This window comes from Mobula hypostoma, chromosome 1 (assembly GCF_963921235.1).
Source record: "Mobula hypostoma chromosome 1, sMobHyp1.1, whole genome shotgun sequence".
Taxonomy (NCBI): domain Eukaryota; kingdom Metazoa; phylum Chordata; class Chondrichthyes; order Myliobatiformes; family Myliobatidae; genus Mobula; species Mobula hypostoma.
Window position 1 is genome coordinate 230,039,482 of NC_086097.1, and position 21,436 is coordinate 230,060,917.

The window sequence follows — 21,436 nt, forward strand, 5'->3', positions numbered from 1 at the left end:
TGATGCAAAATACTCATTCAATTCACCTGCCATCTCCTTGTCCCCTGTTATTATTTCTCCAGCCTCATTTTCTACGGTCCTATAACTACTCTCATCTCACTTCTATTTTTTTCTTAGATACTTGAAAAAGCTTTACTCTATCCACTTTGATATTGTCTGCTAGCTTGCTTTCATATTTCACCTTTTCCCTCCTAATGAATCTTTTAGGTTGCTCTCTGTAGGTTTTTAAAAGCTTCACAATCCTCTATCTTGCCATTAATTTTTGTGGCATCGTATACCCTCTCTTTTGTTTTTACATTAGCTTTGACTTCCTTTGTCAGCCACAGTTGTACTCTTTTGCCATTTGAGTATTTCTTCATTTTTGGAATACATCTTCCTCATTTTCCTCCAGAAACTCACCACATTACTGCTCTGCCGACATCCCTGCCAGCATCTCCTTCCAATTTACTTTGGCCGACTCCTCTCATCCCACTGTAATTTCCTTTACTCCAGTGAAATACTGCTACGCCAGACTTTACTTGCTCCCTATCCAGTTTCAAGTTGGTAGTCCTAAGATGGGCCTTTTCAAAGATAATAAATGACTCAGCCCTTCTGTCACATTTCTCACATCTAACATTTTAAATTTATTCATGTTAACAATGACATTGTCAATATTCCCTTTAAGACAGTTGCAATAAAATCAGGAACCTTCCTTTTCTAATTTGGTCTACTCTATCTTTAGTTATCATCTTGCACTTAAAACAGTTTTGAAATTTCCTTCATTTTACTTTTACCACATTCCCCATTTTCCTTTTAATTACTCTTCCACACTTCCTCTTCTAAGCTTTCTGATCTACAAATCTCTTGAGGTTATGGTTCCCATCCTTGGCTTTAAGTTATCTTCTATGCATATATTTCTGGAAGTTAGATTTATTTTGCAAAACATTATATAGTTTATTTATTCCTCAAGTGCCTCCATTGCTCAAAGACCAATTTACCTTCGATATGCTGTTTCCAGTCCATTTACACTTTAATCACTTTAGTTTAGCAAAATTGATCTTCCCACTTTGAAATTTTATTCCTGTTTTACCTTTGTGCTTTTCCTAAATTAACTAAATGCTGATTTCCAACAAACTAAAATGTACTCCCACTGATAATTCCTAATGTAGAAACATCTTTTTGCTCCCGTCATAACACAATCCCCCGTGATTATCGCTCCTTTGACTTTTCTCCTTCTGTCTCTAAAAAGCTGAGCTTCCCATAATGCTCTGTCCTTGGTGGCCCTGACAGCCCAAAGAAAGCCTCTCCATCAGTGCTCAGAGCAGAATATAAATGATACACCTTAAATAGCAAACACTTCAAGTTAACATCTTGAGGTTGCGTCTGTGACCAGACTTTGCATAAATTTTTCAGTTTTGCTGTTTCACCAAGGGAGAGTAATTATAAGATGACAAATTTACACCAGCAGTTATGTTATCAATATGTACAGATACAATTGAAAAGCTGTAGAGGAAGTAAATTCTTTCAGACCAGAAGTAACATATTAAATATAGTTTAGATATATTAAAAGATTTCTTCATTTACACACACACACACAATATAAAATAACTTGTACCGTGCCCTATCATTCGTTATCTTTTTCTGCTGCAATTTTTAGAAATCAATTTTCAGCATCGACAAACACAACTTAAACTAGAAAAACATGTTTTATAGATATTCTGATCTTTACTGTGAGAAAAAATATTGCCAACGAAAACATGACCTAATGATATTAGACATTGATCTGGATAGAAGGCAGGCAAGATTTAATAGCAGACTTATCCAGTTCATTTGAGTTGTGGTCAGGATAAGAATCCCTGGTAACAGAGTCAAAACGGATGCTGCTCCTTTGAACTGGGGTACCTGTACTTTGTTAATGCTGTTCTTTTGATTGCATCTTCTGAAGGGAGAAGTGACCGAGATGCGGTTCCAGATGTATAAATATTGGCTACGTTTTTTCTCAGTTTCAACGCCCAACAGCACAGACACTTAACCCTAATGACCGTCTGCATTTTAAGCTATTTGCCATATTTCTGCCAATTCTCTCAGTACCTCTGTAGCTTGGTGCCGTCAACCACACTGCTTACAGATACCGCACACGCCAACACCATCCGCTGGGATTGAAAACCTCAGTAACATTGAGGTCAATGAAACCTTGAACTTACCCAAGGAATAAAGGCCTCTAAAAGGGAGCTCTCGAGTGTTAAAAGTATGAATAATTATTAATAACTAGAATTATTATGAGAGTTGTGGACTTGGACAAATGAAAAATGATAGCTACAATGAGCAGCTATAAGGAAAAGGATCACATCTGCATAGTGGCAGGTCAGGATAAAAGACAAGTCGGGAGTACCACAGATCATTGAGTGTAGGAGTTGGGATGTAATGTTGAATTTGTACAAGGCATTGGTAAGGCCAAATCTGGAGTATTGTGTACAGTTCTGGTCACCGAATTATAGGAAGGATGTCAATAAAATTGAGAGAGTACAGAGGAGGTTTACTAAAATGTTGCCTGGGTTTCATCACCTAAGTTACAGAGAAAGGTTGGACAAGTTAGGTCTTTATTCTTTGGAGCGTAGAAGGTTGAGGGGAGACTTGATAGAGGTGTTTAAAATTATGAGGGGGATTGATAGGGTTGACGTGGTTAGACTTTTTCCATTGAGAGTGAGGAAGATTCAAACAATTGGGCATGGGTTGAGAATTAGAGGACAAAAGTTTAGGGGTATCATGAGGGGGATCTTCTTTACTCAGAGGGTGGTAGTTGTGTGGAATGAGCTTCCAGCAGAAGTGGTTGAGGCAGGTTCAATGTTGTCGTTTAAAGTTAAATTGGATAGATATATGGACAGGAAAGGAATGGAGAGCTATGGGCTGAGGGCACGTCAGTGGGAATAGGATAGGGTAAGAGTTCGGCACGGACTTGAAGGGCCGAGATGGCCTGTTTCCGTGCTGTAATTGTTATATGGTTATATGTGTATGGTAGTTGACAACATTTCATCCTCACAATGTGAATTCATGGAATGGCTTTACCATCAAATCCAATGTTGTTATGCTGTGGCTAAAGCAATATTGACTAAGTTTGTGAATAAAGCAGCCTAATAAGCTGTTCCCATGCCATATATGTACAGCACATTCCAAAGAAAAGGACATGAAATGGATTTTCACGCAAAAAATAGCTCTATTATTCCCACATTAGATGAAAACACTTCAGCTAATATCCATGGCCTGGGGCAGAAGCAGCTGCTGAACTGGCTCCTCAGAAGAGTTTGGCAATTCACAATACTTCAACTACGCCCCTGGTATTTTCACCATCTAAATCATATCTAAAAAGATGCTCCACTGAATATATTTGCTGGTTGGAAATAAAACCTTGTGCAAAGACTACCTGTTCATCTGAAATGTAGATTTGAAAGCTACCCTTTTCATCGGCATGAAATGTTTTGATTTTGCAGGCCAAGTACAATTTTGTAACCTTGAGGACAGAAAACAAAATTATTCAAAATTCAACACGCATTAGCACAGCTGCTCAGTCAGACCACAGAAGATATTGGGCTTGAGAAAGTGCATTGCTGGGTCTGCAGAATTCCTCCTGGGCTGATTCAGAACACAGCTCTGCACCTCTAACCCTGAGCCTGCTGAGAAAATATTTGACATGGAGTTGTTGAGTAATAACATTAAAAAAAAAGACCTTCAGGGAACATGGAAAAAGTATTTATCAGCAGCCTCTGATCATGAGGAATGCTTCTGACAAAACATCTTGTGATTTCTTTGGCAATAGTTGTTCCCTTTGCCAAAACCCACCATTATCAAGAGCCTCTCCAGAGGGATTATTGAATTCAGTGGATGGTATGCTATCTAAATAGCACTTTAAATAATTCACACAACCTGAACACCAGAAAAGAGAGAACAATTTGATTGTAATTAACAAATTATGAAGTTCTAAGACTAAAGTTCTACGATTTAAACAATTGAAATTTAAGTCTGCAAAATAATTGCAAACCCTTTAATTTAAAATATTCAAAAGGAATCAAAGATGTACACAAATATAGTTTATTTTAGGGTCAGTCAGATGGTTAGCAGTGACTTGGAATGACAATAAAATGTCGATTTTGTAATTTAGCACAAAATTCTCACGGCATTTTAAAACTGGGCATAAATATCTTGAATTGTGGCAAGTCGTAATTTCCTTTGATTGTGGTGAAGACTGTTTGTGCTCGAAATTTATGGAAGAACATAATGTAAGGACTTCCACATCAAATAAGCCATGCATGGGAATCCCAAATTCACTGCCAATTTGCGAAGGCTAGTAGTTTTACATTGTAAAACCCGGGCTATTGTGCTTGATAAGTCTACTTGGTAAGAGGTAAGTTTGGGGTGGGGGGCAGGAATCAATAGCTGAAACAAATATGAACTGTTCGAAAAAATATTTGATGAGAAAAACTGAAAATTAAAAGTTAGGCAGTATTCATTCTCATGGTTTAGAGGACTTACTAACAAGCCGAGAGTAGAAGGAAGAAACAGATTTGTGAACTGAACCTTTAGAATACCAATGTAACCAAGTCTTCCAAAATAATTCTGCTTTTCTAGTTTCCTTCCCCTTATGCAAGTGACACATATTCAATGCTTTATGCTTCTCTTATGCAGACTCTTTGTATGCTCCACTTAGTTTGAATGTACATAGAACACTGATAATCTATCTAGTTTTTCTCATTCTGTAATTACTCTATAAGAGTTAAGCAAGTTTAAAGATTGGCTGGCAATTAGGCACAACTGACTGTCAAAGATTAAGGATTTTGAAAGCTTCAGTATAATTTTGTTCAGAAACATTCAAAAACAATTAAAAGAATGAAAATTAAAGACTTCCATTACTTAAATCGCAATACTTTAAGCAAGTCAGAAGAACGAGTAAATTACTTTGTGAATTATGCTCTACCTCATCACTGTTCCCTCCATTCAAATGAGTGCGTTCACAGGGTCTGGACATCGGCTGGAAAATTCCAGCAAGCAATTCAGCAACTGCAGCTCAACTCTTGGACTCTGAGTTCCACATTGGAGTGCAGATGAGTAACTACGCTAGAGCTGAGACAGCAAGCTTGGGTTTTTCCTATTCACACAAGAATCACACCCTTCCCGGCAGCTAAGAGTCATGAGTGCAGTAGTTCCATCCCATAAAATTACTGAGGGACTTGATGAGGTAAATGCTGGGAGGTAATTTTCCTCACTGGAGTCTACAGCTATGGGTCACAGTTTAAGAATAAAGGGTCAACCATTTAGGACAGAGACAAGGAGAGATTTCTTCTGCCAGGATCCAAAAGTTCATCCTTAAGGTACCCCACTGGCCAAAATATTCATGCAGTGGAAATACCTGAACGCAAGTTACATCTAGCAAGTGTATTTACTTGAATGAAATGGAACAGCCATGAGGGTGAAGGTAATCAACAAGAACTTTAATCATATACAATTGTGAAAGGATAAAAACTCCGAACATTGAAGAGTAATAATGCTTTGACATACCTTACCCATACAAGCAGTTGATGTTCAGTTAAAATATAATAAATGTGGAATGGACATAGAAGATCTCCCATGATCACAGTGAACACAGAATAGCTTTGTTCTCACCTTTTTTGAAAACAGAACATTTCTCCGTTCCATATTGACCTGAGCAACGCGTGTCCAGTCAAAGTTGTAAATGAATTTGACTCATTGTCCCACTGTACTGTCACCCAATGACTGTTTTGCGCTTTTTTAATATTGCGCTCTGCTCATAACACAGAAGTGAGAGCTTAACCCTTGTTTACATCTTAGAATTGTATTTTTATATCCTTTGTCATAGAAACCTGATCCACTCTCAGAGCTTACAATTCCCACAAAGCATTATTAAGGATGCACTTCAGGATGTATATTGTATACATTTCTCTGTCATTAAATGTACCTATTTATTAATTTCTTAAATTACATATGGCATTCGTCCTATTAAACTTGGGTCAAAAATTTGTAATTTTCACCTGCTTTTGTACTCTTCTACAGAGAGATTTTACAATTTTTTTAATAATCTTTTAATGTCAATCCAATTTTTTTACTGCCTCACTGTTTTATGTTGTTGTTTGCAGAGTTTAGTACACCAGTAGACACAGCATTTCACACACCGTTTAATCCCAGTGAAGACTGCTAACATTCACACAAATGCACAATGCCATTTAGATCTCTCATTTTGTTAAAATCACTTCCTGATTCACTCAGTATTTCCTTAAATATATTGTAAATTAATTGATTAAAAATCAATGCACAACAGTAATTGTGCAGTACTTTGTTCAAATAGTGAAGAAACGATAAGGAACACACACAAAATGCTGGAGGACCTCAGCAGGCCAGGCAACATCTATGGAAAAAATGTACCTTCTTTTCCCCATAGATGCTGCCTGGCCTGCTGAGTTCCTCCAGCATTTTGTGTGTGTTGCTTGGATTTCCAGCATCTGCCCATTTTGTCTTGTCTGTAATCTATAAGGAAGATGGTCCTCATTTGAATTCATCCTTAGAAAATCTGTTAGTGCTCTTTACATACATGAAGACAACAGACTACTGGAAAATTTGCTGTACCTACTTCAATTCCCAACATTCCTTTCAATCTGGCAATTCTAGGCTTGAAATATTCTCCATGTACGTTAGTATTTAGTTAACCACAAGGTTTGAAATAATTAAAAATTCTGTATTCCAAACAAAGTGCAGTCCTATTCAGTCAACCACCACCACAACAGTATTAAGTTTAAAGCAATGAGGAAAAAATGACCAGATAAATTTCTGTGCAGGACTATAACAGATTTAATTCTGCCAAGAGCTTCAGGACAACTGCTAATTATTTTAAAAAGTTGAAAAACAAGGGGGAAAAACCTATTGACATTTGTCAGAGATTTCAAGCATTTGCTCTTCGAGTGGATTGTGCAAGTGGCTTTTTTTTAAACTAGAAAGATAGTCATCCCTCAGTTGACCATGTATCAGGAGAATAGAAGTTGTCCTGTTCCTTATTCAGGTTCTTTAAATGCACTGACACACAACAAAAAAAATGCAAAGGAAAAACAAAAACAAAAATATTGTTAAATCTCACCCAGACAGGCATCATCTGTGACATGACCGGGACAGAAACCATTGCCTTGTTCTCTCAGTTGGATGTTAGAAGTAAACACCATTGTGAAAAGTGAAGGGGAGGGACAGAAAAATGAGACTCAAATTGATGAACTCCTGAGTATTACATATTCTATAAAGTATATTATAGTACTATTATTGCCGAAATATAAATCATAACATACAATATACTCTCAAAGTGGATACTTCATCTACTTTACATTTCTTGAGGAATACACAGACAATTTCTATTAGTCTTCAAACAAAGTCATGAAGCGCTAATGCATGGAAATAGGTCCTTCAGCTCAACAAGTCCATGCTAACTATGGTGTCCACCAAGGTAGTCCCAATTTCCTGCATTCAGCTCAATCATCACCCCTCTGTCCATCTATCCAAGTGTTCCTTAAATGATATTAATTGACCTGCCTCAGTCACTTCTTCTGGCATTTACTCACCATCCTGTTTGAAAAAGTTGCTCTTCAGGTCCTTTTGGAATCTCTCCTCTCACCCTAACAGAATTAGGCCATTTGGCCCATTCCTTCATGGCTGATTCATTACTGGCTCAACCCCATCCTCCTGCCTTCTCTCCATAACCATTGATACCCTGATTAATTAATAGCCTATCGACATTCACTTTAAATATACCCAATAATAACTTCCACAGCCATCTGTGACACTGAATTCCACAGATTCATTAACTTCTGGCTAAAGAAATTCTTCCTCATCTCTGTTCTAAATGGACACCCTCTGTTCTAAAGGCCGTGTCTAGTTCTAGACCCCCGCCCCACTATAGAAAACATTCTCTCCACATCTCGGTATTTCAATATTCAAAAGGTTTCAATGAGATCCTCTCTCATTCTTCTAAATTCCAGTGATCAAACACTCCTTATAACTTACCATTTTTATTCCAAGACTCATTCTCATGAACCTCCTCAGGAACCTCTCTAATGCCAGCACATGTTTTTCTGAGAGTGCATACAATACTCCAAATGTGGCCTGACCAATGCTTTATAAAGCCTCAGCATTACATTCTTGCTTCAGTACTCTACTGCTCTCGAAATGCATGCTAACATTGCATTTACCTTCCTTACCACCAACTCAATCTGCAAGATGACCTTTTGGGAATCCTGCATGAGGTCTCCCAGGTCTCTTTGCACTTCTGATTTTTGAATATTGTCCCCATTTAGAAAGTAGCCTACGTCTTTATTCCTTCCAGCAAAGAACATGACCATACACTTCCCTACACTATATTCCATAAGACCAAGGAGCAGAAGTCAGCCATTCGGCCCATCGAGTCTGCTCCGCCATTTTATCATGAGCTGATCCATTAGCACATTTAGTCCCACTCCCCCGCCTTCTCACCATAACCTTTGATGCCTTGGCTACTCAGATACCTATCAATCTCTGCCTTAAATACACTCAATGACTTGGCCTCCACTGCTGCCCGTGGCAACAAATTCCATAGATTCACCACCCTCTGACTAAAAAAATTTCTTCGCATTTCTGTTCTGAATGGGTGCCCTACAATCCTTAAGTCATGCCCTCTCGTCCTAGACTCCCCCAACATGGGAAACAACTTTGCCACATCCACTCTGTCCATGCCTTTCAACATTCCAATTGTTTCTATGAGGTCTCCCCTCATTCTTCTAAACTCCAAGGAATACAGTCCAAGAGCGGACAAACGTTCCTCATATGTTAACCCTCTCATTCCCGGAATCATTTTAGTGAATCTTCTCTGTACTCTCTCCAATGTCAGCACATCCTTTCTTAAATAGGAGACCAAAACTTCCCACAGTACTCCAAGTGAGGTCTCACCAGCGCCTTATAGAGCCTTAACATCACATCCCTGCTCCTATACTCTATTCCTCTAGAAATGAATGCTGACATTGCATTCGCCTTCTTCACTACTGACTCAACCTGGAGGTTAACCTTAAGGGTATCCTGTACGAGGACTCCCAAGTCCCGTTGCATCTCAGAACTTTGAATTCTCTCCCTATTTAAATAATAGTCTGCCCATTTATTTCTTCTGCCAAAGTGCATAACCATACACTTTCCAACATTGTATTTCATTTGCCACTTCTTTGCCCATTCTTCCAATCTATCCAAGTCTCTCTGCAGACTCTCCGTTTCCTCAGCACTACCAGCCCCTCCACCTATCTTCGTATCATCAGCAAACTTAACCACAAAGCCATCTATTCCATAATCCAAATCTTTGATGTACAATGTAAAAAGAAGTGGCCTCAACACGGACCCCTGTGGAACACCACTGGTAACCGGCAGCCAACCAGAATAGGATCCCTTTATTCCCACTGTCTGTTTCCTGCCAATCAGCCAACGCTCTATCCATGTATGTAACTTTCCCGTAATTCCATGGGCTCTTACCTTGTTAAGTAGCCTCATGTGTGGCACCTTGTCAAAGGCCTTCTGAAAATCCAAATATACAACATCCACTATCTCCCTTGTCTAGCCTACTAGTAATTTCCTCAAAAAATTGTAATAGGTTTGTCAGGCTGGATTTTCCTTTAAGGAATCCATGCTGAGTTCTGCCTATCTTGTCATATGCCTCCAGGTACTCTGTAACCTCATCCTTGACAATCGATTCCAACAACTTCCCAACCACCGATGTCAAGCTAACAGGTCTATAATTTCCTTTTTGCTTCCTTGCCTCCTTCTTAAATAGCGGAGTGACATTTGCAATCTTCCAGTCCTCCGGAACCATGCCAGAATCTATCGACTTTTGAAAGATCATCGCTAATGCCTCCGCAATCTCCATAGCTACTTCCTTCAGAACACGAGGGTGCATTCCATCTGGTCCGGGAGATTTATCTACCTTTAGACTATTCAGCTTCCTGAGTACTTTTTCTGTCGTAATTGTGACTACGCACACTTCTCTTCCCTGCCATCCTTGAGTGTCCGGTATACTGCTGATGTCTTCCTCAGTGAAGACTAATGCAAAATACTCGTTCAGTTCCTCCACCATCTCCTTATCTCCCATTACAATTTCTCCAGCATCATTTTCTCTCGGCCCTATATCTACTCTCACCTGTCTTTTATTCTTTATATACTTGAAAAAGCTTTCAGTATCCTCTTTGATATTATTTGCTAGCTTCCTTTCATAGTTAATCTTTTCCCTCTTAATGACCTTCTTAGTTTCCTTTTGTAAGCTTTTAAAAATTTCCCAATTCTCTGTCTTCCCACTAATTTTTGCTTCCTTGTATGCCCTCTCCTTTGCTTTAACTTTGGCTTTGACTTCTCTTGTCCTTTTTCCATTCGAAAACTTCTTTTTTGGAATATACCTGTCTTGCACCTTCCTCACTTCTCACATAAACTCCAGCCACTGCTGCTCTGCCGTCTTTCCCACCAGTGTCCCTTTCCAGTCAACTTTGGCCAGTTCCTCTCTCGTGCCACTGTAGTTTCCTTTACTCCACTGAAACACCGACACATCAGATTTCGGCTTCTCTTTTTCTAATTTCACAGTGAACTCAATCATGTTACGATCACTGCCTCCTAAGGGTTCCTTCACCTCAATCTCTCTAATCACCTCCGGTTCATTACACAATGCCCAATCCAGTACAGCCGATCCCCTAGTGGGCTCAACAACAAGCTGTTCTAAATAGCCATCTCGGCGACGTCCTACAAATTCTCTCTCTTGAGATCCAGTGCGGACCTGATTTTTCCAATCTACTCGCATGTTAAAATCCTCCACAATTATCATAACACTGCCCTTCTGACAAGCCTTTTCTATTTCCTGTTGTAATTTGTAGTCCACATCACTGCAGCTGTTTGGAGGCCTATAAATAACTGCCATCAGGGTCCTTTTACCCCTGCTATTTCTTAGCTCAACCCATAAAGATTTTGCACCTTCCGATCCTATATCACCTCTTTCTAATGATTTAATATCATTGCTTACCAATAAAGCCACGCCTCCCCCTCTGCCTACCTTCTTATCCTTCCGATACACCATGTATCCTTGGACGTTCAGCTCCCAGAGACATGCATCCTTTAGCGATGTCTCAGTGATGGCCATAATATCATACCTGCCAATCTGTAGCTGTACAACAAGATCATCCACCTTATTCCTTATGCTGCGTGCATTTAAGTATAACACATTAAGACCAGTATTTGGTACTTTTCGCATTGATTTCACTGCAACTTTATTCCACTACGACTCATCCCAATGGCTACAAATTTGCCCCATCACCTGCCTGTCTTTCTTGACTTCTTTACTGCTCACTATCTTAGATTTATTTCTGTTTTCCCCTTCCTCCGCTCTATCATTCCGGTTCCCATCCCCCTGCTAAATTAGTTTAAACCCTCCCTAACAGCTCTATTAAGCTTTCCCGGCAGGATATTGGTCCCCTTTGGGTTCAGGTGTAACTTGTTCATTTTGAACAGGTTATACTTCCCCCAGAAGAGATCCCAATTATCCAAGAACCTGAAGCCCTGCCCCCTGCACCAGTCTCTCAGCCACGCATTCATCTGCCTGATCCTACTGTTCTTGCCCTCGCTAGCACGTGGCACAGGTAGCAATCCCAAGATTACTACCCTGGAGGTCCTGCTTCTCAGCTTCCTTCCTAACTCCCAGAAATCTCTCTTCAGGACCTTCTCCTTTGTCCTATCTATGTCATTAGTACCAACATGTACCAAGACAACTGTCTGCTCACCCTCCCCCTTCAGAATATTCTGGACGTGATCTGAGACATCCTGTACCCTGGCACCTGGGAGGCAACACACCATGCGGGTATCTCTATCAGGCTCACAGAATCACCTGTCCGTTCCCCTGACTATGGAATCCCCTATGACAACCGCATTCCTCTTCTCCCTCCTTCTCTCCTGCACAACAGCGCCAGGCTCAGTGCCAGAGACCCGGTCACCGTGGGCGTCCCCTGTCAGGTCACGCCCCTCAACAGCATCCAGAACAAGATATTTGTTGCTGAGGGGGACAGCCACAGGGGTGCTCTCCACTATCCGGGCATTTCCCTTCCCTCTGCTGACAGTGACCCAGTTTTCTGACCCCTGTAGCCTAGGGATGACTACCTCCCTGTAGCTCCTGTTGATCACTTTCCCTAATAAGCAGTAGGTCATCAAGCTGCAGCTCCAGATCCCTAACATGGTCTCTGAGGAGCTGCAACTCGGTGCACCTGGTGCAGATGTGGCCATCAGGGAGGCTGGAGGTCTCCCAGGATTCCCACATCTGATACCCTGAACAAAGCACTAACCCTGCAGGCATGCTATCTAATTTTACAGGAATTAGAACATAGAATAGTACAGCACAGTACAGGCCCTTCGGCCCACAATGTTGTGCTGATCCTCAAACCCTGCCTCCCATATAACCCCCCACCTTAAATTCCTCCATATACCTGTCTAGTAGTCTCTTAAACTTCACGAGTGTATCTGCCTCCACCACTGACTCAGGCAGTGCATTCCACGCACCAACCACTCTCTGAGTAAAAAACCTTCCTCTATTATCCCCCTTGAACTTCCCACCCCTTAGCTTAAAGCCATGTCCTCTTGTACTGAGCAGTGGTGCCCTGGGAAAGAGGCGCTGGCTATCCACTCTATCTATTCCTCTTATTATCTTGTACACCTCTATCATGTCTTCTCTCATCTTCCCTCTCTCCAAAGAGTAAAGCCCTAGCTCCCTTAATCTCTGATCATAATGCATACTTTCTAAACCAGGCAGCATCCTGGTAAATCTTCTCTGTACCCTTTCCAATGCTTCCACATCCTTCCTATAGTGAGGCAACCAAAACTGGACACTGTACTCCAAGTGTGGCCTAACCAGAGTTTTATAGAGCTGCATCATTACATCGTGACTCTTAAACTCTATTCCTCGACTTCTGAAAGCTAACACCCCATAAGCTTTCTTAACTACCCTATCCACCTGTGAGGCAACTTTCAGGGATCTGTGGACATGTACCCCCAGATCCCTCTGCTCCTCCACACTACAAAGTATCCTGCCATTTACTTTGTACTTTGCCTTGGAGTTTGTCCTTCCAAAGTGTACCACCTCACACTTCTCCAGGTTGAACTCCATCTGCCACTTCTCAGCCCACTTCTGCATCCTATCACCGTCTCTCTGCAATCTTTGACAATCCTCTACACTATCTACAACACCACTAACCTTTGCGTCATCTGCAAACTTGCTAACCCACCCTTCTACTCCCTCATCCAGGTCGTTAATAAAAATCACAAAAAGTAGAGGTCCCAGAACAGATCCTTGTGGAACACCACTAGTCACAATCCTCCAATCTGAATGTACTCCCTCCACCACGACCCTCTGCCTTCTGCAGGCAAGCCAATTCTGAATCCACTTGGCCAAACTTCCCTGGATCCCATGCCTTCTGACTTTCTGAATAAGCCTACCATGTGGAACCTTGTCAAATGCCTTACTAAAATCCATATAGATCACATCCACTGCACTATCCTCATCTATATGCCTGGTCACCTCCTCAAAGAACTCTATCAGGCTTGTTAGACACAATCTTCCCTTCACAAAGCCATGCTGACTGTCCCTGATCAGACCATGATTCTCTAAATGCCCAGAGATCCTATCACTAAGAATCTTTTCCAACAGCTTTCCCACCACAGATGTAAGGCTCACTGGTCTATAATTACCCAGACTATCCCTACTACCTTTTTTGAACAAGGGGACAACATTCACCTCCCTCCAATCCTCTGGTACCATTCCCGTGGACAACGAGGACTTAAAGATCCTAGCCAGAGGCTCAGCAATCTCTTCCCTCACCATGTGGAGCAGCCTGGGGAATATTCCGTCAGGCCCCGGGGATTTATCTGTCCTAATGTATTTTAACAACTCCAACACCTCCTCTCCCTTAATATCAACATGCTCCAGAACATCAACCTCACTCATATTGTCCTCACCATCATCAAGTTCCCTCTCATTGGTGAATACCGAAGAGAAGGATTCATTGAGGACCTCACTCAGTTCCACAGCCTCCAGGCACATCTTCCCACCTTTATCTCTAATCGGTCCTACCTTCACTCGTGTCATCCTTTTTTCCTTCACATAATTGAAGAATGCCTAGAGGTTTTCTTTTACCCTACTCGCCAAGGCCTTCTCATGCCCCCTTCTTGCTCTCCTCAGCCCCTTCTTAAGCTCCTTTCTTGTTACCCTATATTCCTCAAGAGACCCATCTGATCCTTGCTTCCTAAACCTCATGTATGCTGCCTTCTTCCACCTGACTAGATTTTCCACCTTACTTGATACCCATGGTTCCTTCACCCTACCATTCTTTATCTGCCTCATTGGGACAAATTTATCCCCAACATCCTGCAAGAGATCTCTAAAGATCAACCACATGTCCATAGTACATTTCCCTGCAAAAACATCATCCCAATTCACACCCGCAAGTTCTAGCCTTATAGCCTCATAATTTGCCCTTCCCCAATTAAAAATTTTCCTGTCCTCTCTGATTCTATCCTTTTCCCTAGTCAGCCTGTCCACATACTGTGACAGGAATCCATCCTGGACACACTTAACAAACTCTGCCCCATCTAAACCCTTGGAACTAATCAGGTGCCAATCAATATTAGGGAAGTTAAAGTCACCCATGATAACAACCCTGTTATTTTTGTACCTTTCCAAAATCTGCCTCCCAATCTGCTCCTCTGTATCTCTGCTGCTACCACAGGGCCTATAGAATACCCCCAGTAGAGTAACTGCTCCCTTCCTGTTCCTGACTTCCAGGAAACAGGAAAAATTAGTTTACTCACCCACTTACCTCACCAAAGAGATTAACTTTTTAAACTGTTAGCTGTGAGAGCCCTGCTGTTCCTGTCTGTCCGGGCCAATTTACGAAGGCGGGGGGGGGAGAGAAAAAAAGTTGGTGCTTTGCTCTCGCCTCTTTCTGTTTACCGCCGAAGCCTGTTGACACCAAAGCCCGACACTCTGCTACCGCTCACTCCGCTGCCCGCTCCGACAGCTACCCGCTGTATAGGGTGGTCTCCTTTTTAAACTCTCCGTGCTGTCCTGTTACATCACGCACCTGCGCAGTCTTGTCCTTCTGGTAAATTCCATCTGCCACTTCTTTGCCCATGCCCCCAATCTGTCCAAATCCTTCTGCAGACTCTCCGCTTCCTCAACACTAACTGCCCCTCCATCCATCTTCATATCGTCCACAAAGCCATCAGTTCCATCATCCAAATCATTGACATATAACATGAAAAGAAACAGTCCCAACACAGACCCCTGTGGAACACCACTAGTTACTGGCAGCCAATGCAAAAAGGCCCCTTTATTTTACTCTTTGCCTCCTGCCAGTCATCTGATCATCTATCCATGCTAGTACCTTTCCTGTAATACCCCGGTCTATCTTGTTAAGCAGCCTCATGTGCAGCAGCTTGTCAAAGGCCTTCTGAAAATCTAAGTATATATTATTCACTGACTCTGTCATTTCTGCCTGTTATTTCCTCAAAGGATTTCAACAGGTTTGTCACGAAATATTTCCCCTTAAAAAAACCATGCTGACATTGGCCTACATTATCCCTCCAAGTACACTGAAACCTCATCCTTAATAATGGACTTCAACATCTTCCCAACCACTGAAGTCAGGCTAACTGGCCTATTCTTAATTTCCTTTCTTCTGCCTCTCTTCCTTTTTAAAGAGTGGAGTGCATTTCTAATTTTCCAGTCCTCCAGAACCATTCCAGAATCTGGCGGTTCGTGAAAGATCATTACTAACACCTCCTCAATCTCTTCGGCTACCCCTTTCAAAATCCTGAGGTGTAGTTCATCTACCCCAAGCGACTTATCTACATTCAGACTTTTCAGCTTCACAAGCACCTTCTCCTTAGTGATAACAACTATATTCATCCCTACCCCCGACAATCACAAACTTCTAGCATACTGCTTCTGTCTACCACAGTGAAGAATGATGTAAAATACTTATTACATCCATCTGTCATTCGTTTGTCCCTCAGTACTATCTTTCCAGCGTCATTTTCACATGGTCCAATATCCACTCTTACCTTTTTTTAAAAACTCTTTATATATCTGAAAAAACTATTGGCATCCTCTGACATTATTGCCTAGCTTACCTTCATATTTCATCCTTCCTCTCCTCAAGGCATTTTTAGTTGCCTTCTGTTGGTTTTTAAAAGCTTTCCAATCATCCAACTTCCCATTTTATTTTATCCCATTTTATTTTGCTATATTATATGCCTTCTTTATTTCTCAGTGTCAAAAAGATTAAAGAAACGTTTTAAGCAGCAGCCTTTTGACAGCAAACACGCTTCACTGTGAAGAAGCAAGTGTCAAACTCCTCATTGTCATTTTGGCATAACTGGCAAAATATCATGCTATTTAATTTTGTTGATATCAGATATTACAAGAGTCATTCTTGAAAAAAAAGTCACTGGCTGAGGTTTTTGACTGCAAGAACTTGACAATGAATTACACAATGGAATGCAAATAGACTTGGAATTTCTTTTTTCATAAATGCCACTAAGCCAGCATGGCAACCTTAATATATGGTGCTCCTTCTGTTGCACAAGAAATCACAAGAAATTGGAATTCTATTATCCTCAAAATACATGTTGAGCTTGTCATAGATTGATTCTCTATTGATGTTTGTTTGTAACTTTTTACAAAACAGTACCTTTCCATTTTTGATAAACTGTACATATGCCATTAGCAACGTCTCCTTGTCTCACACAGTTCACTCCTCAAGTTGTATCTACAATTCTGTATTTTGGAGTTCTGTGCATAGCTGATACTCAATGTCTTCACTCATCTCATCAGTACAACCAGCTACAGAGTTATTACTCAAAAGAATTGATTTTAAAATACTGGTATCCATTTTGAGAACAGTGGTCAGCACTTCTGATACAGCAGGCATTATTATTCTTTCATCAATTGTATGAGATTTTCCACACTTTGCTATCATTTTGGAAATGGAACAATAGTGTGGATTATTACCTAAATGGGGAGAAGGTTCAAGCAGAGGTACAAAAGGACTTAGGAGTCTTCATGCAGGACTCCCAGAAGGTTGATTTACAGGTTGAATCTGTGGTAAAGGCGGCAAATGCAATGTTGCCATTTATTTCAAGGGGAACAGAATATAAAAGCAAGGAGTTAACGTTGGGCCTTTGTAAGACACTAGTCGGGCCGCACTTGGAGTATTGTCAATGGTTTTGGGCCCCATGTTTCAGAAAGGGTATGTTGTCATTGGGGAGAGTCCAGAGGAGGTTCACAAGGATGATTCCGGGAATGAAAGGGTTAACATACAAGTAGTGTTTGGCAGTTTGGGCCTGTACTCACTGGAATTTAAAAGAATTCAGGGGTTCTCATTGAAACCTACTGAATGTTGAAAGGACTAGATAGAGTTGATGAGGAGAGGTTGTTTCCTATGGTGGAGGTGTCCAGAACCAGAGGGCACAGCCACAAAATTGAGGGTGACCTTTTAAAACAAAGGTAAGGAGGAATTTTTTTTAAAAGCCAAAGAGTAGTGAATCTGTGGATTGCTCCGCACAGACTGCGATGGAGGCCAAGTCCGCGAGTATATTTAAGGTGGAAGTTGATCATTTCCTGATCAGTCAGGTCATTTCTTCGGCAGTTTGAACGGGGCACGAATGCGCAAGCGCGTGAAGGCCGGCCTGTGAGAAAAGCCGGAGAGTTTTAAAAGCGAGCAGATTAATAGAGCGGGTGACGGAGTAGTGGGAGACAGAGTAGGAAGGCTTTGGCTCGAGAGGCTTCGGTGAGCAGAGGCTGAGGACGAGCTTGCTCCCAGTGAGGTAAGGCCGGGTAAGTTCCTTTAATTAATTAACTTAGAAGTAGGTGATGGAGGCAGCAGTTAGGGCAGTCGAGTGCTCCATTTGCAGTATGTGGGAAGTCAGGGCGAGCACAATTGTCCTGATGACTACACCTGTAAAAGGTGCATCAAACTGCAGCTCCTGACAAACCGAGTTAGGGAACTGGAACTGGAGCTGGATGAACTATGGATCATTCAGGAGGCACAGGCAGAAATACACAGGAGTTACAGGGAGATAGTCACCCTAAAAGTCAGGAGACAGGTAGCTGGGTGACTGTCAGGAGAGGGAAGGGGTATAGACAGAATGAGCAGAGCACCCCTGTGGCCGTTCCCATCAATAATTAGTACATCGTTTTGGATACTGTTGGTGGGAACAACCTACCAGGGACAAGTTGCAGTGATCGCGTCTCTGGCACCGAGAGGAGAGCAGTAGTGATAGGGGATTTGATAGTTACGGGGACAGATAAGAGGTTCTGTGGAAGAGATCGAGAATCCCGAATGGTCTGTTGCCTCCCTGGTGCCAAGGTCAATGATATCTCGGATCGAGTTCTTAGTATTCACAGGAGGGAGGGTGAGCAGCCAGATGTTGTGGTCCATCTAGGGACCAGTGACATGGATAGGAAGGAGGAGGAGGTCCTACAAAGAGACTTTAGGGAGTTAGGTACAAAGTTGAAGGACAAGACCTCCAGGGTTGCAATCTCAGGATTGCTAGCCATGCCACATGCTAGTGAGGCTAGAAATAGGAAGATATTACAGCTAAATATGTGGCTAAGGAGTTGGTGCAGGAGGGAGGGCTTCATGTTTCTAGACAATTGGGCCTTGTTCCAGGGAAGGTGGGACCTGTTCCGACAGGACGGGTTGCACCTGAACTGGAGGGGACTAACATCCTTGCAGGAAGGTTTGCTAGTGCTGCTCCGGGGGGCGGTTTAAACTAGATTTGCAGGGGGAAGGGAACCAAGTGTGTTAGAGCAGATAGTGAAGTGGAGGAGGATAAAGGTCATGCGAGAACTGCAAGTATAGTGCATGGAGTAAAGCCAGATCTAACATATAAAGAGGCTTTGAGGAAAGAGAAGCAGAATAAAGGGTGTAAAGACAGTAAGGTAGAAGGGCTAAAGTGCGTGTACTTCAATGCAAAAAGCATCAGGAACAAAGGTGATGAACTGAGAGCTTGGATAAATACATGGAATTATGATCTAGTGACCATTCCAGAGACTTGGCTGGCAGCAGGGCAGGAATGGATTCTCAATATTCCTGGATTTCAGTGCTTTAAAAGGGATAGAGAGTGGGGAAAGGGGAGGAGGGGTGGCATTACTGGTCAGGGATACTATTACAGCTACAGAAAGGGTGGGTAATGTAGCAGGATCCCCTTTTGAGTCAGTATGGGTGGAAGTCAGGAACAGGAAGGGAGCAGTTACTATATTGGGAGTATTCTATTGGGAGCAGAGAGGGAGGCAGATTTTGGAGGGGTGCAAAAATAACAGGGTTGTTATCATGGGCGACTTTAACTTCCCTAATATTGATTGGCACCTGATTAGTTCCAATGGCTTAGATGGGGCAGAGTTTAAGTGTGCCCAGGACGGATTCCTGTTAAAGTATGTTGACAGGCTGACAAGGGGGGAATTAGATTATGAAGACATGCAGTCCTCTTTTATTGTCATTTAGTAATGCATGCATTAAGAAATGATGCAATATTTCCTCCGATGTGATATCACAAAACAGGACAGACCAAGACTAAAAAAAACTGACAAAACCACATAATTATAACATATAGTTACAACAGTGCAACAATACTATAACTTGATGAAGAAGTCCATGAGCACGGTAAAAAGTTCAAAGTCTCTCAAATGTCCCACATCTCACGCAGACGGGAGAAGGAAGAAAAACTCTCCCTGCCATAACCGACCACGGTCCGACTCTGAGTCATCTGAAAACTTCGAGCTCTGATCAGCTCTCCGACACCGAGTACTGAGCGCCATCTCTATCCGAACGATTCGACCTCCATCTCGGTCACCAACAGCAGGCAAAGCCGGGGATTTTGAGGCCTTCCCTCTGAAAGATTCCTGATCACGCAGTAACAACAGCAGCGAACTGGCGTTTCAGAAATTTTTCCAGATATTCCTCTGTGCTTTCATGTCCGTCTCCATCAAATCAGAATTGTCCATGGCCCCCATTTAACAGATACGGTATCATTTTTCACCGGAGGGCTGCGTACGCACAGCGCGCTGCTCTCTCTCCTCCCACAATGCCATACTAGATCTACTATTAGGTAACGAACCGGGTCAGGTCACAGATCTCTCAGTGGGTGAGCATCTGGGGGACAGTGACCACCGCTCCCTGGTCTTTAGCATTATCATGGAAAAGGATAGAATCAGAGAGGGCAGGAAAATTTTTAATTGGAGAAGGGCAAATTATGAGGCTATAAGGCTAGAACTTGCGGGTGTGAATTGGGATGATGCTTTTGCAGGGAAATATACTATGGACATGTGGTTGATGTTTAGAGATCTCTTGCAGGATGTTAGGGATAAATTTGTTCCGGTGAGGAAGATCAAGAATGGTAGGGTGAAGGAACCATGGGTGACAAGTGAGGTGGAAAATCTAGTCAGGTGGAAGAAGGCAGCATACATGAGGTTTAGGAAGCAAGGATCAGATGGGTCTATTGAGGAAGATAGGGAAGCAAGAAAGAAGCTTTAGAAGGGGCTGAGAAGAGCAAGAAGGGGGCATGAGAAGGCCTTGGCCAATAGGGTAAAGGAAAACCCCAAAGCATTCTTCAATTATGTGAAGAACAAAAGGATGACAGGAGTGAAGGACAGGACTGATTAGAAATAAAGGTGGGAAGATGTGCCTGGAGGCTGTGGAAGTGAGTGAGGTCCTCAATGAATACTTCTCTTTGGTATTCATCAATGAGAGGGAACTTGATGACGGTGAGGACAATATGAGTGAGGTTGATGTTCTGGAGCATGTTGATATTAAGGGAGAGGAGGTGTTGGAGTTGTTAAAATACATTAGGACGGATAAGTCCCCAGGGCCTGATGGAACATTCCCCAGGCTGCTCCATGAGGCGAGGGAAGAGATTGCTGAGCCTCTGGCTAGGATCTTTATGTCCTCGTTGTCCACGGAATGGTACCGGAGGATTGGAGGGAGGCAAATGTTGTCCCCTTGTTCAAAAAAAGTAGTAGGGATAGTCTGGGTAATTATAGATCAGTGAGCCTTATGTCTGTGATGGGAAAGCTGTTGGAAAAGATTCTTCGAGATAGGATCTGTGGGAATTTAGAGGATCAGGGTCTGATCAGGGACAGTCAGCATGGTTTTGTGAAGGGCAGATCATGTCTATCAAGCCTGATAGAGTTCTTTGAGGAGGTGACCAGGCATATAGATGAGGGTAGTGCAGTGGATGTGATCTATATGGATTTTAGTAAGGCATTTGACAAGGTTCCACACGATAGGCCTATTCAGAAAGTCAGAAGACATGGGATCCTGGGAAGTTTGGCCCAGTGGATTCAGAATTGGCTTGCCTGTAGAAGGCAGAGGGT

General features: G+C 42.1%; 1 protein-coding gene across 2 annotated transcripts in view; it reads right to left on the reverse strand.

Moving 5' to 3' along the window:
- The window catches only part of pag1 (phosphoprotein membrane anchor with glycosphingolipid microdomains 1), a 161,650-nt gene that overhangs the window by 70,355 nt on the left and 69,859 nt on the right, over positions 1-21,436 (reverse strand). Inside the window, exon 1 of one of the 2 annotated variants that reach the window (XM_063042142.1) lies at positions 4,949-5,061. The exons of the other annotated variant lie outside the window; for it this stretch is intronic. The gene's annotated coding sequence lies outside the window, so the exon portion shown is untranslated. Of the gene's footprint in view, positions 1-4,948; positions 5,062-21,436 lie in introns of those variants that run through there. 2 annotated transcript variants of the gene reach the window in all.